Genomic DNA, 21,716 nt, shown 5'->3' on the forward strand with positions numbered 1-21,716 from the left:
TGAATTTATCATTGCTGGTTTGTGAGTTATGAATTTTTGAATTAGGGTGTGACAATTTGTGTCACACCATTGATGACCAACTTCATGATTTTCATAGCCATGCTTCTTGACCTCAAAATGGATTGAAATTTTGCATGAACCTACTCTTGTATGTCTAATTGACTTGTGAATTTTCTTGGAATTATTTGTGGCATTTCCTAATTGTTTGAGATTTTCTCCCCTGCCTAGTCAAAAGTTGACTTTTTGTGACACATGTTCCCATTTCATTTGTGAAATTCTCATACTTTATTAGATGGACATGAAATTTTACATGAGATAACTAGACACCCTCATCTTTGCCATGGTTTTGATCACATTCATTTATCATGCACCATTATTGACTTATGATTTTTCTAAGTTGATGCATGTTTGGTTGACTTCCTTGAGCATGTTCAAAATTGCTTTGACTTTCTGATTTTCATTGACTGCCTTCCATTTGTCCAAATGAGATGAAATTTGACATGCTTACCATGCTATGTGTTAGGATTGACCATGATTTATTTGGTGATTTTTGGAAATGTTTGAGTTGACTTTTGAGTTAAGTCTTGCTGTTGACTTCTATGAGCTTCTGTTTGCCATACTTTGACCTAAGTGGTTCATGAAATGATGATAGTGATTGATATGAATGTGAACCCAATTGAGTTTGTTTCTTGAATGTTTAAAATTGACTTTGATTGGATATCCCTTGCTGTTTTGACTTTCTCATTTATTTTTGACCCTAGGCTTGCCCTAGTGGTCCTGGTACTCACTTTTGAGCTTATGTTTTCAGGTTAAGCTACAAATGCTTCAAAGAGATCATTACAATTTGATTGAGCTTGCTTGAATATCATTGTCTAACTTGTTTGTTTTGTAGGTGGCTTGGCTCACATGCCTTAAGCCTTGTGCCTTGCACATTCACTTGCTTGTGTTGACTGGTTGATGTCTGTTTCATTTTGATTTAACTCTGACTTGTATACTAACTGTGCTTGACTGATTTCAGGTACTTTAGTTGCTTTTAGTTCTTTGTGAACTTTTTGCTTTGCTCTGCTTGTATAAGCAATTTACATTGAGGTATGTCTCTTTTACTTCATGTAGTCTGGAAGACCTGGCCTGTTACTTGGCCAGGCAACTGTCTGAAGTCCTCCTTAAGAGGCAATGTTTGTGACTGTTTACTTTTGTCCTTGCATAGAGTCAAAGTCCTCCTAAGTGAAGAGGCAATTGGTGGAAGGTAGGGATATGCAATCTATCCCCCACTATTCAGTGTGTCATCTGCTTTGCTCACACCACTGTGTTGATGCATTGCAGATACAAACCCAAGATCTTGTACAATTGTACAGTTGAGTCAGTTTTAAATGTGTAGAAGGGTTCCCACTTTCTGAACCCACACATTCTTGTCAAATGCTCTCCCAGGTCAGGGATAGAAGCAATGAGGCACACCCCTCATCTCCTTTCATCTGCTTCACCTTAGCCCCTCAATGGCAAGGTTAAGAGCACATTCACCCATTTCCAGAGGTTTGTTTGTTGAGGTTGATATGACCCCTCGACTAAAACCTAGCCTTGTTTGAGCCACTTGCCTGTGTATAGCGTGTGCTATCTGTGCTTGTAGGATTGTTTGACTTGCTTCCTGTGCAAGTTAGGATTGTTTGACTTGCTTCCTGTGCAAGTTAGGATTAGTTTAGACTTGCTTCCTGTGCAAGTTAGGTTTTTGCTTGGCTTGCTCCCTGTGCAAGTTAAATGTGTGTGTGGCTTGCTTCCTGTGCAAGTCATGATTAGGATAGGCTTGCTTCCTGTGCAAGTTAGCTAGAAACCTTAACTTAGGGATGAATTTGTATGATAACATCTAGGCTCGAGTCGTAGTCTCCCTAGTTGTGTCTCCCTCTGTTATCTGGTTAGGCTAGTCCTTTATCCCTCTGTAGGGGAACTACATCGCCCTGATCTTCATACCAGATGAAGTATGTAGGCAGGAGATTGAGCTGATCTCTCCGGGCGCCCTTTTTCTTTTTGTGTGTGTTTGACAGTTATAGGCTGAGTCCCCGACTCCCTATTAACTTGTTGTGCTGTTGTGTGCTTGGAAGCTGATGTAAGTCCATCGAGTGGCATTTGGGTTCCAGTGTGCGTGTGTTTGGTTCGGATGCTGATGTAAGTCCAGTGATTGGCTGTCGGGCTCCACGTTTGCCTTCTTGAGTGCGTTTTGGTTCGGATGCTGATATAAGTCCATCGATTGGCATTCAGGCTCCACGTTTGCCTTTGCCTTTGTTTGTTTGTGTGCGTGTCAGCCGAGCTACGAATGCTCTGATTCTTCTCTCGTCCAAGAAGATACGTACGCATAGGATGCGATATCCTAGCGAGCATGTGTCGTTTCCCCAGTCCGAACTACTTCGACTCTGATGTCTATGCCTGATAGACTAAGTAGGCCCAGGATACGACATCCTGCCGAGTCAGTTTCAGTCAGTTTCTTTTGTCTCTTTCAGCCAGTGTGTGTATGTGTGTGGGCAGTGTTTAGCAACCAATATTCTTTCCTTTTGTGCGTGGATCCCGTAGAGTACTACGGATGCGTAGGGGTGCTAATACCTTCCCTTCGCATAACCGACTCCCGAACCCATTCTCTTTGGTCGCGAGACCATGTTCTTTCCCAGGTTTACTCTGAGCGTTTCCTTTCCCTCTTTTGGGATAAATAACGCACGGTGGCGGCTCTGTTGTTCTTTCTTTCCCGCCGGTTTTTTGCGCGATGCGATAGCTGGCGACTCTGCTGGGGATATAGAGAAGTTGACCTATGCTGGTCCATCTTCCCTGAGCGAGTCTCTCCTAGCGCTCTCTAGGTTAGGGTTTTGGTTGCTTTGTGCTGTTTTTTTTTATTGCATTCATTGTATATATGTGCATTTATTGCTTGCATTTATTATTTGCATTAATGTTTGCATTTCATTCATATTCATCTGCTGTGCTGTCTGTGTTTCTCTGTTTGGGGGTGGGAGTTACTTGAGGTAAAAGGCCCAATACCCAGGCTATGAGTGAAATCTAGGAAACCTAGGAATAGAGTGATTCATGGGAAGCGGGTGGTATGGCGCCACTTAGCGGAACATTGATATCATGAGCAGTTCAGACCCTGGTGGGATATTGTCGTTACATACTTCAGGTGTGTATATGATGGTATTCTGCGAAAGGTTATTTATGCTGCGTTTCTCTTCGACTTTACCCTGGCCTAGATAACACCCGTGAGTGGGGAGAGTTTGATCATTACAGGTACAGTTGCTGATTGGTTGGCGATTTGTTGGTGACTCTTGGTACTGATGGTGACTGGGAATTATGGAGCATTTATTTCTGGGACGCCAGAGTTCTGTCCATGGTTTATCAGCGTGTTCCGTTTATTTCGGATCCCCGGGCTGATTTGAGAGTACTTGTTCAGAGGATCCGTTTGTCACCCGTTCAGTGTTTGTTCCTGTGAAGATAGTGATATAATCTCCGGTTCCGTTTATTTCGGAACCCCCCAAGTTGGACTTATGGTGACTTGATCCCACAGATATGACTGGTTCAGAAAAGCAGAGGGTCTACAGTTGACTTGGTGGCACAAGGGCCTGCATTCATGCATTTGCATCATATCATCTCGCATTCATCTGCATTCAACTCATGTCTGTCCGTACTCAGGGTCCATTATTTTTAAATAAAAACCCCGGTTGAGAGACATCTAGATGTCAAAATGTTGTTGATTAAATTTTATCTGTCTCAATGAAACCAGAGAAAAAAAAAAGGACTGAATATTCCTGGTACGGACAAACATTGCATGTGTGAGTCATACTAACCCGTTTGCTGTTTTGTAGGTTTCAGTATTCAATCGGTACGCATAGCTCGTCTGTTCAGATAACCTGCTGGGGGTCAACAAATCCAAGCTGATGGATCTTCTCAACGCCGATACCCTTGAACTGAAAGAGATGATGAGGGAGTTGTTCAGTGTTGTGCAAGGGCTTGCCTTGGGACAGAAAGCCATATCTGAAAGATTGGAAAGGATTGAGAAATGGCTGATAGTGGAGAAAGTTCAGGGGAAGGCTCCGTCCTCCGAAGTGAACAAACCTTCTGGTACTGTAGCAGAGAAACCCTCCGACAGTGGTCCATTCAAGAAGAAGGTTGAGCCAGTTGGTGTGCCCACAAAGAAAGAACGTAGCAAAGATCGTTATCACCCTTACGCTACCACTGTATCCACTCCTGTCAGCAAATCACCTGTTCAACAGCAACAACTGCCACCTCAACAGAAGACACCGAGAGCTGAAAGCCAGGTGAAGAAGAAGAAAGAGGATCGTCAGTTTGAGGAACCACCCGTGACTTACGCCCATCTGTTCCAAAGGTTGATGGATCTTGCTTTAGTACGGCCAAGGATATTGATTCCCATAGAACGGCAGAAGAGGCCACCAAACTATGATGAGAAGGCCAAGTGCGAGTTTCACTCTGGGGCACCCGGACACGACATTGAGGGCTGTAGAGCTTTTAAGCATGTCGTCCAGGACATGGTGGACTCTGAGACCATTAACTTGGCCCAGATTATGAAGGGGGATGTCAACCCTGCGCCCAGAAGGGGTCCTGTAAAAGTCAAGATGATGAAGAAGGCCAAGAAAGGATTGAAGATGACTGAGGAGGATCAGCTAAAGGTTCCAATGGCTGTGGTCCCAAAACCTCTGGAGCAGGATGGAGTTTTCCCTGTTAGTGATAATTCTTGTGCGATCGTCACCATAGAGGGAAGTGGATTGATGAAAGACACGACCCAGAAGATGAAGGAAGTAGAAATGGACGATGTAAGGTGCGGAGCACCCCGTCTGGCAGTTGAAACCGTCCAGGTAGAGAAGGCCCTTGTTGCTGAGAAAGAGAAGAAGTTGTCCATTTCTTCTTATAAACAAGCTCTGGAAGTGGTGAAAAACAAAGAGGCGCAAGGCTGGGGAAGGATCATTGACATCGTGGTAAAAGCAGACATGTTTGGGGTCGGTTATCAACCGGGTCAAGAGTCGTCTAGACCAAATAGAGGATGTCGCCCACCATACACCTTCGTCAGTGCAGGGATGTTGGATCCTGGTCATGCCCGTTCAGTGGGTGAGGATGTTGACAGCAACCGCGAGCTTGAGGCGTGGATAAAGTCGTGCGTACCAGGCAATTGGAAGGCCTCCAAGAGCATCATTGTCACTCATTCTGAAGAGTAGTATTTCTGTTTTTCAATTTTTGTTTGCATGAAAGCCATACGTTTTGCCCGAAACGTAATGGTCCATTGTAAGGGCCATCTCATGTGTTTCATTATGCAACATTTTGCATCAGTAATGAATGGATGTTTTGTAGTTAAAAGCGATGTTCCCTGTTTTTCATTTAATTTTGCAATTTAAAAAAGAAAAAAAAACAAATAAAAATGGCAACGTTTTTTCATTCTCTTTCCTTTTGATTTTGTCTCGTTCCAAAGTGATTACTCTCCTGATCTCACCGATAACGATTTGGTTACACCTCTGTATGACTTCGACAATTCGATCTATCATGCCAGAGAAAAAGGCGAAGAAGATTGTGATTTGCTGGAATTAGCCAGGTCATTGAAACAAGAGGAGAAGGTGATTCAACCGCACGAGGAGCGATTCAAGATTGTTACTCCAGGCTCCGCCGAGGTTAGAAAGCAAGAGCTGAGGCCGACAAAGGATGAGAAGGGGAGAAGGTGTGAATAGACTATCAAAATGCGAGCAGAGCTGATCAAAAAGATGGATTCCCGGTACATCACAATGAGGTATTGGTTTATTATATGGCTCAGATCTCAGTGTTTATCTTCATGGGTGGTTTCTTGGCCAAGACCAGATTGAATTGTCGCCAGATGATATGAGATAAACCAAGTCCACCACACAAGGGGCACCTTCTTGTTCTAAGTTGATGTCGTTCCGTCACATGAGGCCGGTGCCACGTATCAGAAGTTTACGGTGACTTTGTTTCATGATATGATTCATCGTGAAAGCAAATGCCATGTTGATGACATGATGGCAAAGTCCCAAGCAGAACAGGGGCATCCGGTAGACTTGGGGCAAGTTGTTTGACCGGTTGAGATAACTCATACTTTTGAGTCTGAATCAGTGCACTTATGGAGTGTTGTCCATCAAGCTACCGAGGCTTGTTGTAAGCGAATCAGAAGAATCAAGATTGATCCTGCAAAAAAAAAAAAAAAAAAAAAAAAAAAAAAAAAAAAGAGATAAGTTGCAGGAACCTCCGATTCCGATACCTCAGTGAAAGAAACAACTGTTAATCCGGTACTTGATAACCCTCGAGGGGTCTACGAGGTGCGTATTGAGTCAGCATGACTAGTCTTGTCGAAAAGAGTATGCAATTTACCTAAGCAAAAAGTTTATCGACTGTGAAACAATACACTCACTGTCCGAAAAAGCTTGATGTACTTCGGCATAGGCTGCTCGCCGACTGAGACAGTGTATGCTGATTCATACCACTTTGGGGATGTCCAAAATGGATCTGATCAGATATGTGTTTGAGAAGCTAGTAGCAACCCATGGAAAGGTTATCAACCAAGGAAGTTTGAGGTCCCTGATGAGGACATCTCGAGGTACTCAAATCGAAAGATTGAGAGTGACTGATCCCGGAGGAGGGGTCTGACCCCGAATCCGAACGGATTCCGATGTCTGAGGGGGAAAGAGACGAGGTGAATAAGGTGGTGCTTCCCGGATCACAGTTGGTTGCACCAACAATGGTGGCTGAACATAAAGTCTGTATCCTGGATATTGAACCTAGGGATGTGCATCTACCTGGGGCAGTGTTTTCCTCACAGAAATATGAGAAATCAGTGAAGACTGAATGGATAAAGACTCGGAATGACACGTTGAGCCCAGCTGAGGGAAGGGGCTGACAGTTACCTGGCATGGGGCAATTGTACCCAGGGAACGAAGCATGTTGTTAACCAAGAAGTGTGACCTCGCGTGTACCACATGGAAGAGTTGGTTGAAAAAGATCCTTCCTCCTCAAGACGATTGTGGGGCAGATGGACAAACAGTTATGAATGTCCGTTCGTGGTCAAGAGGGTCCCATCTGACAGAACCTTGTTGTTTATGACCACGGATGACGACGATTTTTCCATTCCCTGTGAATGCGGACGCAGTTAGAAAATACTTCGTGAAAGAAACCTGCTGGACAAAAAAAAAAGAATAAAGAGTCCAGGCAAAAATGGGCATCCCGGCGAACCAAGAAAAAGAGAAAGGTTCGGGCAAAAGTTAGGGATAAAAATAAAAGAAAAGAACTGTACACCCGGCAAGTTGAAAACCCGCAAGGGCGACTTGGGCAAAAAAGGGTATCCCGGTGGACTGAAACCCGAAAGGGCGGTCCAGGCAAAAGAGGGAATAAAACGAACAACTGCGTCTAGCATGATCATTTGTGCTCATGATGACTTGGATAATCTCCGACAGAGACCGATCGGAAGCGTCTTGTTCAGAAGACAGAGGGTGCGGAAAGTCCTGAGGACGTATGAGGTGTAACTAAGTTGGAACCCGATGAGATCACGGTTTCACGTTGCCATTAGGATAGATTTTTCCTTTTGTGTGCAATCACCTCTTTCCAGGGTTTGCTTCCTGTGTGTTGCTCGATTGTGAGCCATCTTTTATTCCAGTAAAATAAAGCGTGTGTTCAGTCAAATAATTTTGTTTTGTTGTCATTACCGTTTTGATTACGAAAACATCTGTTTATTTTGATAAGAATATTTGCATTTTGAAACATAGAGGTCTCTTCCAATGCATGCTTGTATGATTGAAATCTGGAAATCTTACTTGGAAGTCTGAGTGACCTAAGTGTTGAAATATCAGAACACCTGGGGCATACCTGGGGCACGTTTTTATCTGACGATCTCTTGTGCAGAGCCTGATTAGGGGCAACGGATAGTTGAGCGGTGAAAAGACGGTGAAGGATTACGACCACGGTCCTGGAAAATTAATCAAGAAGACTCTTCAAAGTCTGATGATTGGAAAGTTTGTATGAATACCAGGAGTTCGATCCCCGTGGAGTACGGACGAGATTTGGAATACAAGATGATGGAGCAGAAAAGTCCAGAAGAGTCTGAGAGTTCTTAAAAGTGGAAAGTCAACACTATGGGTGGATGATGGATACCAGTGTTCGACGAGTCGACCGACACCCCCGTCAAACAGGCTGTATCTCCCCAGAGGATTAAGAGTGTGATCTCCCTGGCAGATTCGAGATCGTTGTCTCCTCAGCAAGCCTGAAGGTTGTCACGCCCCCAGCCCAAGCCAGTATTGAAGCTATCAGAATTATTTTCCCCTGCAGGGATACCTGTGGACAGTACCTTCTTTCCCCAGCAAATCTAAGGATTGCTTCTCCACAGCAGGCCTATGCTTGCAGATTTCCCCAGTTGAGAATCCCCGCTGAGCGCCTGACATTTATTTTCCTCGGGAGCACCCCAGTGGAGTTTATCAGTAGACTGTTGGTGTGTTCCCCAACAATTGGGTTTGCGATGCTGTCATCTCCAGTATGGCCGTGAGTGCTTATCCCCAGCAGGTTTGTGGGAATTCATCTCCAGTACGATATGACGTGTCATCATCCTCAGCAGAGTTGTTACTCTCACCACTATGGTTTTTCTCTCCAGCAGAATGGTGTGGTTTTTCCTCAGCAAGTTCCCGAGTGGAGCGGGTCTTATGAAATGCATCACCAGCAGTGATTCTCCTACATATGGATTGGTTGGGTCGTCCCTAGTGGAGTAGTATTTATTTCTCCAACAGAGTTCATCCTACCAGTGGATTGGACGGGTTTCTGTAGTAGACTGATATCTGCATCCCCAGCTGAGTTGATTCTACCCATGGATCGCGTGGGTTATCCCTAGAAGAGTAACAAACATTCTCCAAAGCAGGGTTTATCCTATCTGAAGATTGGTTGAGTCTTCCTCCCGGTGAAGTCGCTTTACCGTTCCCCAGCACAGTTCCTGGAATTCCCCGGTGTTGTCTCTGAAGGAGACGTGTGTTTATGCATTCATCATTTAGATAAGCATAGCATATTGCATCATTAGTGCATAGCATTTCCATGATCATGGGGCATTGTGTAAAACAAGAAAAAACTCATGCATCAACATAGCAAGCATATCCATTATCCCTAGGCCGTGGTGACCAGCCGAGTTTGGGTTGTTGGAAAGAGTTTAGCATCGCGCCATTGGATCGGCTTCAGAATTGGGTCCATCAGCATGGTTGAGAGGTTGGTGTTTTCCCAACAGGTGATTCCTCAGTCGAGCGGGTATCCCCAGCAGTGTTACTCCCCAATTGTTAGCGTCTTGCCAGCTTGGGTCTTTTTTCCTTAAGCAGATATGGGTGTGTCTGATCTCTCCATGTAGAGTCTACCCCTTAAGCAGAAAGTGTCAATCTTTTCCTGCCATTTCCCCACTGAGATACATCCTCGTGGATGACGGTTGCTTCCGTTCCCTCCCTAATGGGATGGGTTTTCCCTATTGAGTTCTTTCCTCATTAGGATGAGTCTTAATTCAGTCTGCCTTTTTGGATCGATCCTAAATTGGCTTCTTGTTGACTATCTCTTGTGCTGCCCTGGGGCATAAATGAATAGTCGCTCACTAACCGGCACTCATTCATTTCATCCTCAGCGGAATTTGTTGGCTTCTACCCAAACCGGTAGTTGTAAGTCCTATCCTTGTGGTTTTCTGCCTACAAGCTGGTAGTTGTAAAATCCCACTTTCCTCCCCTTGTTGGAATTAACCCTTTGTGCTCATCCTGGTCGATGACTGGTTACTTTTCCATTGGCCTCTACCTACAAACCGGTAGTTGTAAGTCCTATCCTTGTGGTTTTCTACCTACAAGCTGGTAGTTGTAAAATCCCACTTTCCTCCCCTTGTTGGAGTTAACCGTTTGTGCTCATCCTATCGATGACTGGTTACCTTTCTGTGGTTTTCTGCCTACTAACCGGTAGACGTAATCCCCTCTTTGCAGTTATCAGTATCCGGTTCGTGATATTGACATTCTTTCCCCTCTGGATACTTGCCTTGATCAAGCAGTATTGTCCCCATTGGGTCTTCCCCTCCTTTCTGGATACTTGCTCCGAATAAGCAACTTTATCCTCTTTTGATTGGTCATCTTTTGCATACCTAGTCTGGTACCCAGATGCCTTTCTTTTCGGTCGATTATTCATTTAACAACCCACAACCCGGTTATGGATAATCTTCCATGCGAGTGTATTATCTACGTTTTGACGGCTTTAGATAATATGTCTCATGTTTTTCCGGTATTCAGACCGAAGGAGTTTCCGACGATCAGGTCGATGTACTCATGGCACAAGGCCAATTTTCCGGTATTCAGACCGAAGGAGTTTCCGACGATCAGGTCGATGTACTCATGGCACAAGGCCAATTTTCCGGTATTCAGACCGAAGGAGTTTCTGACGATCAGGTCGATGTACTCATGGCACAAGGCCAATTTTCCGGTATTCAGACCGAAGGAGTTTCCGACGATCAGGTCGATGTACTCATGGCACAAGGCCAATTTTCCGGTATTCAGACCGAAGGAGTTTCCGACGATCAGGTCGATGTACTCATGGCACAAGGCCAATTTTCCGGTATTCAGACCGAAGGAGTTTCCGACGATCAGGTCGATGTACTCATGGCACAAGGCCAATTTTCCGGTATTCAGACCGAAGAAGTATACTCCTCTCCGTTGGTGTCGATAAACGTCGAGTTTTTCCCGATCATCCGTTGATGATTTGGTTGTGTCCTCCTTCCCAAGTGAAGTATCCTCCTCTCCGTTGGTGTCGATAAACGTCGACTTTTTCCCGATCATCCGTTGATGATTTGGTTGTGTCCTCCTTCCCAAGTGAAGTATCCTCCTCTCCGTTGGTGTCGATAAACGTCGAGTTTTTCCCGATCATCCGTTGATGATTTGGTTGTGTCCTCCTTCCCAAGTGAAGTTTCCTCCTCTCCGTTGGTGTCGATAAACGTCGAGTTTTTCCCGATCATCCGTTGATGATTTGGTTGTGTTCACTCTCCCCAGTAGAGTTTCCTCCTCTCCGTTGGTGTCGATAAACGTCGAGTTTTTCCCGATCATCTGTTGATGATTTGGTTGTGTCCTTCTTCCCTAGTGAAGTATTCCTCCTCTCCGTTGGTGTCGATAAACGTCGAGTTTTTCCTGGTCGTCCCCAGTTGGTTACCTCTCCGTTGGTCTTGGTAAACGTTGAGTTTTTCCCATTTCGTCCGTTGACGTATGGTTGTATCCCTTCCGGTCATTCATTAATGTCTGGTTACCTCTCCGTTGGTCTCGGTAAACGTTGAGTTTTTCCCATTTCGTCCGTTGACGTATGGTTGTATCCCTTCCGGTCATTCATTATTGTCTGGTTACCTCTCCGTTGGTCTTGGTAAACGTTGAGTTTTTCCCATTTCGTCCGTTGACGTATGGTTGTATCCCTTCCGGTCATTCATTAATGTCTGGTTACCTCTCCGTTGGTCCTGGTAAACGTCGAGTTTTTCCTAGTTGTCCGTTGGCATCTAGTTGTGATTTCTTTTCCCATTCATCGTCGTTGCGATGTCTGGACGTGGCTGTACCCCCTTGAAAACAAAAACCAAAAAACGAAATACCCAGTAATAAATATCAAATCCCAGTGGACGTTTCCATTGGTGGATCCCTGTATTGTGCAAATTCTACGGTTCTTGGTATTCAATCCCTGTTTACCCTGAAAGTCTGACAGCCGTTGCTCTCATCCATTCGGGTTCCCAGCTGATTGAATAGGGGCAGCTGTAGCACCTCAAATTTGCACCTATCATTGTACATACATTTTCATATTAGGTCATAGCATATCATGGTCCATTGCATAGCATTGCATTGCCCCTTTTGCCTCAAGTGCAAGCCAATTAAAGAATTAGGTCAAACTGGTCAGGAGATCAGTCAGTCAAGCAAGCAAGTGCATTTTTCAAGGAGCCAAGGCCCTAGGGTTTATCCAACAAGTTCACATGACTTGGAGGTCTTTTTGAAGTGTTCATGTCAAGGGTTGAAGGCTCATAGGTCGTCAGTTCATACACAGACAGTCAAAAGTCAAAGAAAGTCAACAGTCAGTCAAAGCAGTGGATGGTGGCCATTCTTGTGGAATTTGGGCACCATGATCAATAATCAAGAGTTCATATGTCTTGGGACATCATTTAAAGTCAAGATCTCAAGGAATTAGGGTTTGGAATTCATCAGAAGAGGTTCAACCAGACAGAAACCCTAAAAGTCAACTGTTGGTCAACTGTCCATTTAATCAGTGATTTGATGATTGGAATTGGTTTGTGAGAGCTCATTCATGGACAAATAGTCCTCATATATCATGTCAAACACCATCATGGAAGAATTTGAAGCCAGATCAAAAGTTTCCAAAAATGGAAACTGGACCTGTAACTGAAACCTGCCATAAATGGAAAGTCTTGATCCTCAAACTTACATCATGATACAAGCCTCAAATGAATTTTTGCCCAACATGAAAGTTGAAGATCTTGTTCTCCCATTTCCAAAAAGTCCAAGAACTCTCAATTCCCATGTGTGGTTGGCAAGTTATGATCGAATCGATTTCAGAAAATCTTGAACTTCAAAAGGCCATATCTCTCAAACCGTTTGGCCAATTTTGGTGGGGTTTTTTCCTACAAGTCACATTTGATCCCCTCTTTCCAAAAATATAAATTTCATGGGCCAAAACTTCACCAATCAAAATGGCATTTTTTGACTTATCACATTTAAATGCAAGTTTGACCAATGTTTGACTTTTTGATATAAACATTTTTTTAACATTTGGCCAATTGGAACAGCTCAGAAATGTCATTTAAAACATGTTTGCAAGCTCAATTATGCAGTACATGAAGCCATTCTTTAACTTGTTTGAAATGTGGCAAAAGTACAATTTCACCATGCTATCCATACTTGCATTTGAACCATGCCTTGGTACCTTCAAACAGAGTTTATACTGATCATTTTCTGTCAGTTTGAGACCTGATTAGCAGCCTAACCAACAGCAAAACAAGAGGCCATGTCCTAGTTGCTTAAGAATGGGCGAAAGTACATTTCATCCATACTTCCAAACCATGCTTTGTGCCATGACCATAGCAGCCTTGATCATCATATTTTTTTTCTGTCATTTTGAACACAAATACTGCAGCCAACAGCACAGCAGAAAAACCAACTCACTCATGCTAAAAGGCTGACTCTCTCTCATTTGGCAAGGATAGCAAAATTCCATCAAAAAACACAAACACACCTTGCTTGGCATTTTCCAATCTTCTGTCAAGAACCTCTAGGAACCAAACCCTGCAGCATCCAAGAGCAGCATCCAGCAGCAGAAAATCATTCATCTTGCTTTGGCCAAACTCCAAAAAACTGTCAAGACATTGCAAAACCAAAAGCATCCATCAAAATACATTGGCTTTTTTTGAAATTCATTCTGCTGAGATCCAAAAGAAAAGGAACCCTGCTATTGGCATTTTGATTTTCTCTGTCCAAAGCACAATGGCATCAAACATCACATAGCAGACCAGCAACAAAGCCTTGCTTAACTCCCTCATCCTACAACTGCCCTCACTTTGCTATTTGATTCCAAATTTTTCTGTCCAAACATTAAAATGACCAAGCCTTGCACTGTACCTTGATGATCCTTTCATCTTATGGAAACATAACTGACAGCCAAACCGGTAGAACTTCATTGGTTCTCTCACTCATACAAAAATCCTCACTTGCTCTCATTGGAGATTCTCACTAAAAATCTCACCTTGCCTTGCATTTCCAAAAACCTGTCTAAACTTCCAACAAAACCTGAGCCCTGCATTGCTTCTTCAAACCCTGCTAGCCCACAATACCAACCAACTTCACATCCACACACACTTCACTTGTTGCATTTCAAAGAGAAGTCTGTCACAACTCAATGAAACAAAACCAGGCCTTGGCTTTTCCCTTCATCATGTGCTATCAAAGATGAAACCTAGCACCACCTAACACAAACCACAAACCCTTGGCTATTCCTCTCAAAGAATCACTCTTTCCAAAAACCTGTCCAAGAGAACTTCCAAAAACCTAGCCTGGCCCTTGCTCTCCCACCACAAAGCAACCATGACAGCAAACTTTCACACACATAGGACAGTAGACAAACCTTGGCTCTCATTCACTCAAAAATCACATTTTGACACTTTCTCATTTTCTGTCCAAAATTCTCAATGAGATGAGCATGGCATTGATGTTTCACCACCATTCCAACATTGTAAGCCAATTGCAGCCACAAAACACACAGTGGAAATCACTCATTTCTCTCAAACTTCACTTTTGCATTTTTTCAACTTCCTGTCCAAAACCTCCAAAGGACCAAATTTGCTTGGTTTGAAACATCATTAAAGCAACATTATGGACCTGTGGCAATCATCATTTTCCACCTGAAAATCCCTTTTCCACTACTGCTTTGAAAGAACATTCATCCATGGCAATCCAAGATTGAAGCATCCACAAGTCACAAAACCTTCACCATTCATCATCAGGAGGGCTCTAGGACAACTGTTTCACTTCAAAACCATCAAAGAGCATTTGTACACAACTGTCCTTCAAAATAGGTATGGATTCGATCTCCATGATTTTTCAAATTACCACATGCTTTCAAAAGGTCTTTCTATGCTGATTGTCATGATGCTTTCACTTTTTGAAATGGTTGCTTATTCATGAAGATATATTGCTTTGAAGTTTGATGTCAAGTTTTGTTTTTGCTCGATTCTTGACTTGTCTGTTGTTTTAATGGAAAATGATGATGGATTCTTGTTGACCTTGCCATGCTGATCATTTCCATATATTCAATTTTGATTTTTGGGCAAGTTTGTGAAATCATGATTTTTGAGAGGGATGAACATGAACCCTAATTCCCAATTATATTTTCCCAGATTTTTCTGCTCCTTTCACGTGTATGCATGGTTTCATTTCACCAACCAATAGAAACATTTCATTACCTGGCCAAAACGACCGTGTTTAATTAAGTGGATCATGGAATTACAACTTTGCCATTCTTGCTTTATTAATCCAAATTAATTTCACATTTTATAACCAATCTTCCAAAAATCATAAATGCTTCAATTTTAATCCAATTTGAATGGGATTTTTTGTGTTGTGTTCATCATGATCTCTACTTTTTTATCGTTATTTTTCCAGAATTTTTGGATGAGTGGTTTCTAAATGTTGCTAGGGTTTGTGACATGTGACCAAATTTTGTACACTTTGCCAAATCAATTGTGAAATGATGAGAATGTATCCAATGGCTCCCAAATTTTTTGTGCTTAAGCTAGACACACTCATGGTGATTTTGGTGTAGAGTTTGTGAATTTATCATTGCTGGTTTGTGAGTTATGAATTTTTGAATTAGGGTGTGACAATTTGTGTCACACCATTGATGACCAACTTCATGATTTTCATAGCCATGCTTCTTGACCTCAAAATGGATTGAAATTTTGCATGAACCTACTCTTGTATGTCTAATTGACTTGTGAATTTTCTTGGAATTATTTGTGGCATTTCCTAATTGTTTGAGATTTTCTCCCCTGCCTAGTCAAAAGTTGACTTTTTGTGACACATGTTCCCATTTCATTTGTGAAATTCTCATACTTTATTAGATGGACATGAAATTTTACATGAGATAACTAGACACCCTCATCTTTGCCATGGTTTTGATCACATTCATTTATCATGCACCATTATTGACTTATGATTTTTCTAAGTTGATGCATGTTTGGTTGACTTCCTTGAGCATGTTCAAAATTGCTTTGACTTTCTGATTTTCATTGACTGCCTTCCATTTGTCCAAATTAGATGAAATTTGACATGCTTACCATGCTATGTGTTAGGATTGACCATGATTTATTTGGTGATTTTTGGAAATGTTTGAGTTGACTTTTGAGTTAAGTCTTGCTGTTGACTTCTATGAGCTTCTGTTTGCCATACTTTGACCTAAGTGGTTCATGAAATGATGATAGTGATTGATATGAATGTGAACCCAATTGAGTTTGTTTCTTGAATGTTTAAACTTGACTTTGATTGGATATCCCTTGCTGTTTTGACTTTCTCATTTATTTTTGACCCTAGGCTTGCCCTAGTGGTCCTGGTACTCACTTTTGAGCTTATGTTTTCAGGTTAAGCTACAAATGCTTCAAAGAGATCATTACAATTTGATTGAGCTTGCTTGAATATCATTGTCTAACTTGTTTGTTTTGTAGGTGGCTTGGCTCACATGCCTTAAGCCTTGTGCCTTGCACATTCACTTGCTTGTGTTGACTGGTTGATGTCTGTTTCATTTTGATTTAACTCTGACTTGTATACTAACTGTGCTTGACTGATTTCAGGTACTTTAGTTGCTTTTAGTTCTTTGTGAACTTTTTGCTTTGCTCTGCTTGTATAAGCAATTTGCATTGAGGTATGTCTCTTTTACTTCATGTAGTCTGGAAGACCTGGCCTGTTACTTGGCCAGGCAACTGTCTGAAGTCCTCCTTAAGAGGCAATGTTTGTGACTGTTTACTTTTGTCCTTGCATAGAGTCAAAGTCCTCCTAAGTGAAGAGGCAATTGGTGGAAGGTAGGGATATGCAATCTATCCCCCACTATTCAGTGTGTCATCTGCTTTGCTCACACCACTGTGTTGATGCATTGCAGATACAAACCCAAGATCTTGTACAATTGTACAGTTGAGTCAGTTTTAAATGTGTAGAAGGGTTCCCACTTTCTGAACCCACACATTCTTGTCAAATGCTCTCCCAGGTCAGGGATAGAAGCAATGAGGCACACCCCTCATCTCCTTTCATCTGCTTCACCTTAGCCCCTCAATGGCAAGGTTAAGAGCACATTCACCCATTTCCAGAGGTTTGTTTGTTGAGGTTGATATGACCCCTCGACTAAAACCTAGCCTTGTTTGAGCCACTTGCCTGTGTATAGCGTGTGCTATCTGTGCTTGTAGGATTGTTTGACTTGCTTCCTGTGCAAGTTAGGATTGTTTGACTTGCTTCCTGTGCAAGTTAGGATTAGTTTAGACTTGCTTCCTGTGCAAGTTAGGTTTTTGCTTGGCTTGCTCCCTGTGCAAGTTAAATGTGTGTGTGGCTTGCTTCCTGTGCAAGTCATGATTAGGATAGGCTTGCTTCCTGTGCAAGTTAGCTAGAAACCTTAACTTAGGGATGAATTTGTATGATAACATCTAGGCTCGAGTCGTAGTCTCCCTAGTTGTGTCTCCCTCTGTTATCTGGTTAGGCTAGTCCTTTATCCCTCTGTAGGGGAACTACATCGCCCTGATCTTCATACCAGATGAAGTATGTAGGCAGGAGATTGAGCTGATCTCTCCGGGCGCCCTTTTTCTTTTTGTGTGTGTTTGACAGTTATAGGCTGAGTCCCCGACTCCCTATTAACTTGTTGTGCTGTTGTGTGCTTGGAAGCTGATGTAAGTCCATCGAGTGGCATTTGGGTTCCAGTGTGCGTGTGTTTGGTTCGGATGCTGATGTAAGTCCAGTGATTGGCTGTCGGGCTCCACGTTTGCCTTCTTGAGTGCGTTTTGGTTCGGATGCTGATATAAGTCCATCGATTGGCATTCAGGCTCCACGTTTGCCTTTGCCTTTGTTTGTTTGTGTGCGTGTCAGCCGAGCTACGAATGCTCTGATTCTTCTCTCGTCCAAGAAGATACGTACGCATAGGATGCGATATCCTAGCGAGCATGTGTCGTTTCCCCAGTCCGAACTACTTCGACTCTGATGTCTATGCCTGATAGACTAAGTAGGCCCAGGATACGACATCCTGCCGAGTCAGTTTCAGTCAGTTTCTTTTGTCTCTTTCAGCCAGTGTGTGTATGTGTGTGGGCAGTGTTTAGCAACCAATATTCTTTCCTTTTGTGCGTGGATCCCGTAGAGTACTACGGATGCGTAGGGGTGCTAATACCTTCCCTTCGCATAACCGACTCCCGAACCCATTCTCTTTGGTCGCGAGACCATGTTCTTTCCCAGGTTTACTCTGAGCGTTTCCTTTCCCTCTTTTGGGATAAATAACGCACGGTGGCGGCTCTGTTGTTCTTTCTTTCCCGCCGGTTTTTCGCGCGATGCGACAGCTGGCGACTCTGCTGGGGATATAGAGAAGTTGACCTATGCTGGTCCATCTTCCCTGAGCGAGTCTCTCCTAGCGCTCTCTAGGTTAGGGTTTTGGTTGCTTTGTGCTGTTTTTTTTATTGCATTCATTGTATATATGTGCATTTATTGCTTGCATTTATTATTTGCATTAATGTTTGCATTTCATTCATATTCATCTGCTGTGCTGTCTGTGTTTCTCTGTTTGGGGGTGGGAGTTACTTGAGGTAAAAGGCCCAATACCCAGGCTATGAGTGAAATCTAGGAAACCTAGGAATAGAGTGATTCATGGGAAGCGGGTGGTATGGCGCCACTTAGCGGAACATTGATATCACGAGCAGTTCAGACCCTGGTGGGATATTGTCGTTACATACTTCAGGTGTGTATATGATGGTATTCTGCGAAAGGTTATTTATGCTGCGTTTCTCTTCGACTTTACCCTGGCCTAGATAACACCCGTGAGTGGGGAGAGTTTGATCATTACAGGTACAGTTGCTGATTGGTTGGCGATTTGTTGGTGACTCTTGGTACTGATGGTGACTGGGAATTATGGAGCATTTATTTCTGGGACGCCAGAGTTCTGTCCATGGTTTATCAGCGTGTTCCGTTTATTTCGGATCCCCGGGCTGATTTGAGAGTACTTGTTCAGAGGATCCGTTTGTCACCCGTTCAGTGTTTGTTCCTGTGAAGATAGTGATATAATCTCCGGTTCCGTTTATTTCGGAACCCCCCAAGTTGGATTTATGGTGACTTGATCCCACAGATATGACTGGTTCAGAAAAGCAGAGGGTCTACAGTTGACTTGGTGGCACAAGGGCCTGCATTCATGCATTTGCATCATATCATCTCGCATTCATCTGCATTCAACTCATGTCTGTCCGTACTCAGGGTCCATTATTTTTAAATAAAAACCCCGGTTGAGAGACATCTAGATGTCAAAATGTTGTTGATTAAATTTTATCTGTCTCAATGAAACCAGAGAAAAAAAAAAGGACTGAATATTCCTGGTACGGACAAACATTGCATGTGTGAGTCATACTAACCCGTTTGCTGTTTTGTAGGTTTCAGTATTCAATCGGTACGCATAGCTCGTCTGTTCAGATAACCTGCTGGGGGTCAACAAATCCAAGCTGATGGATCTTCTCAACGCCGATACCCTTGAACTGAAAGAGATGATGAGGGAGTTGTTCAGTGTTGTGCAAGGGCTTGCCTTGGGACAGAAAGCCATATCTGAAAGATTGGAAAGGATTGAGAAATGGCTGATAGTGGAGAAAGTTCAGGGGAAGGCTCCGTCCTCCGAAGTGAACAAACCTTCTGGTACTGTAGCAGAGAAACCCTCCGACAGTGGTCCATTCAAGAAGAAGGTTGAGCCAGTTGGTGTGCCCACAAAGAAAGAACGTAGCAAAGATCGTTATCACCCTTACGCTACCACTGTATCCACTCCTGTCAGCAAATCACCTGTTCAACAGCAACAACTGCCACCTCAACAGAAGACACCGAGAGCTGAAAGCCAGGTGAAGAAGAAGAAAGAGGATCGTCAGTTTGAGGAACCACCCGTGACTTACGCCCATCTGTTCCAAAGGTTGATGGATCTTGCTTTAGTACGGCCAAGGATATTGATTCCCATAGAACGGCAGAAGAGGCCACCAAACTATGATGAGAAGGCCAAGTGCGAGTTTCACTCTGGGGCACCCGGACACGACATTGAGGGCTGTAGAGCTTTTAAGCATGTCGTCCAGGACATGGTGGACTCTGAGACCATTAACTTGGCCCAGATTATGAAGGGGGATGTCAACCCTGCGCCCAGAAGGGGTCCTGTAAAAGTCAAGATGATGAAGAAGGCCAAGAAAGGATTGAAGATGACTGAGGAGGATCAGCTAAAGGTTCCAATGGTTGTGGTCCCAAAACCTCTGGAGCAGGATGGAGTTTTCCCTGTTAGTGATAATTCTTGTGCGATCGTCACCATAGAGGGAAGTGGATTGATGAAAGACACGACCCAGAAGATGAAGGAAGTAGAAATGGACGATGTAAGGTGCGGAGCACCCCGTCTGGCAGTTGAAACCGTCCAGGTAGAGAAGGCCCTTGTTGCTGAGAAAGAGAAGAAGTTGTCCATTTCTTCTTATAAACAAGCTCTGGAAGTGGTGAAAAACAAAGAGGCGCAAGGCTGGGGAAGGATCATTGACATCGTGGTAAAAGCAGACATGTTTGGGGTCGGTTATCAACCGGGTCAAGAGTCGTCTAGACCAAATAGAGGATGTCGCCCACCATACACCTTCGTCAGTGCAGGGATGTTGGATCCTGGTCATGCCCGTTCAGTGGGTGAGGATGTTGACAGCAACCGCGAGCTTGAGGCGTGGATAAAGTCGTGCGTACCAGGCAATTGGAAGGCCTCCAAGAGCATCATTGTCACTCATTCTGAAGAGTAGTATTTCTGTTTTTCAATTTTTGTTTGCATGAAAGCCATACGTTTTGCCCGAAACGTAATGGTCCATTGTAAGGGCCATCTCATGTGTTTCATTATGCAACATTTTGCATCAGTAATGAATGGATGTTTTGTAGTTAAAAGCGATGTTCCCTGTTTTTCATTTAATTTTGCAATTTAAAAAAGAAAAAAAAACAAATAAAAATGGCAACGTTTTTTCATTCTCTTTCCTTTTGATTTTGTCTCGTTCCAAAGTGATTACTCTCCTGATCTCACCGATAACGATTTGGTTACACCTCTGTATGACTTCGACAATTCGATCTATCATGCCAGAGAAAAAGGCGAAGAAGATTGTGATTTGCTGGAATTAGCCAGGTCATTGAAACAAGAGGAGAAGGTGATTCAACCGCACGAGGAGCGATTCAAGATTGTTACTCCAGGCTCCGCCGAGGTTAGAAAGCAAGAGCTGAGGCCGACAAAGGATGAGAAGGGGAGAAGGTGTGAATAGACTATCAAAATGCGAGCAGAGCTGATCAAAAAGATGGATTCCCGGTACATCACAATGAGGTATTGGTTTATTATATGGCTCAGATCTCAGTGTTTATCTTCATGGGTGGTTTCTTGGCCAAGACCAGATTGAATTGTCGCCAGATGATATGAGATAAACCAAGTCCACCACACAAGGGGCACCTTCTTGTTCTAAGTTGATGTCGTTCCGTCACATGAGGCCGGTGCCACGTATCAGAAGTTTACGGTGACTTTGTTTCATGATATGATTCATCGTGAAAGCAAATGCCATGTTGATGACATGATGGCAAAGTCCCAAGCAGAACAGGGGCATCCGGTAGACTTGGGGCAAGTTGTTTGACCGGTTGAGATAACTCATACTTTTGAGTCTGAATCAGTGCACTTATGGAGTGTTGTCCATCAAGCTACCGAGGCTTGTTGTAAGCGAATCAGAAGAATCAAGATTGATCCTGCAAAAAAAAAAAAAAAAAAAAAGAGATAAGTTGCAGGAACCTCCGATTCCGATACCTCAGTGAAAGAAACAACTGTTAATCCGGTACTTGATAACCCTCGAGGGGTCTACGAGGTGCGTATTGAGTCAGCATGACTAGTCTTGTCGAAAAGAGTATGCAATTTACCTAAGCAAAAAGTTTATCGACTGTGAAACAATACACTCACTGTCCGAA

The sequence above is a fragment of the Lathyrus oleraceus genome, chromosome 4 (assembly GCF_024323335.1).
Source record: "Lathyrus oleraceus cultivar Zhongwan6 chromosome 4, CAAS_Psat_ZW6_1.0, whole genome shotgun sequence".
NCBI lineage: Eukaryota > Viridiplantae > Streptophyta > Magnoliopsida > Fabales > Fabaceae > Lathyrus > Lathyrus oleraceus.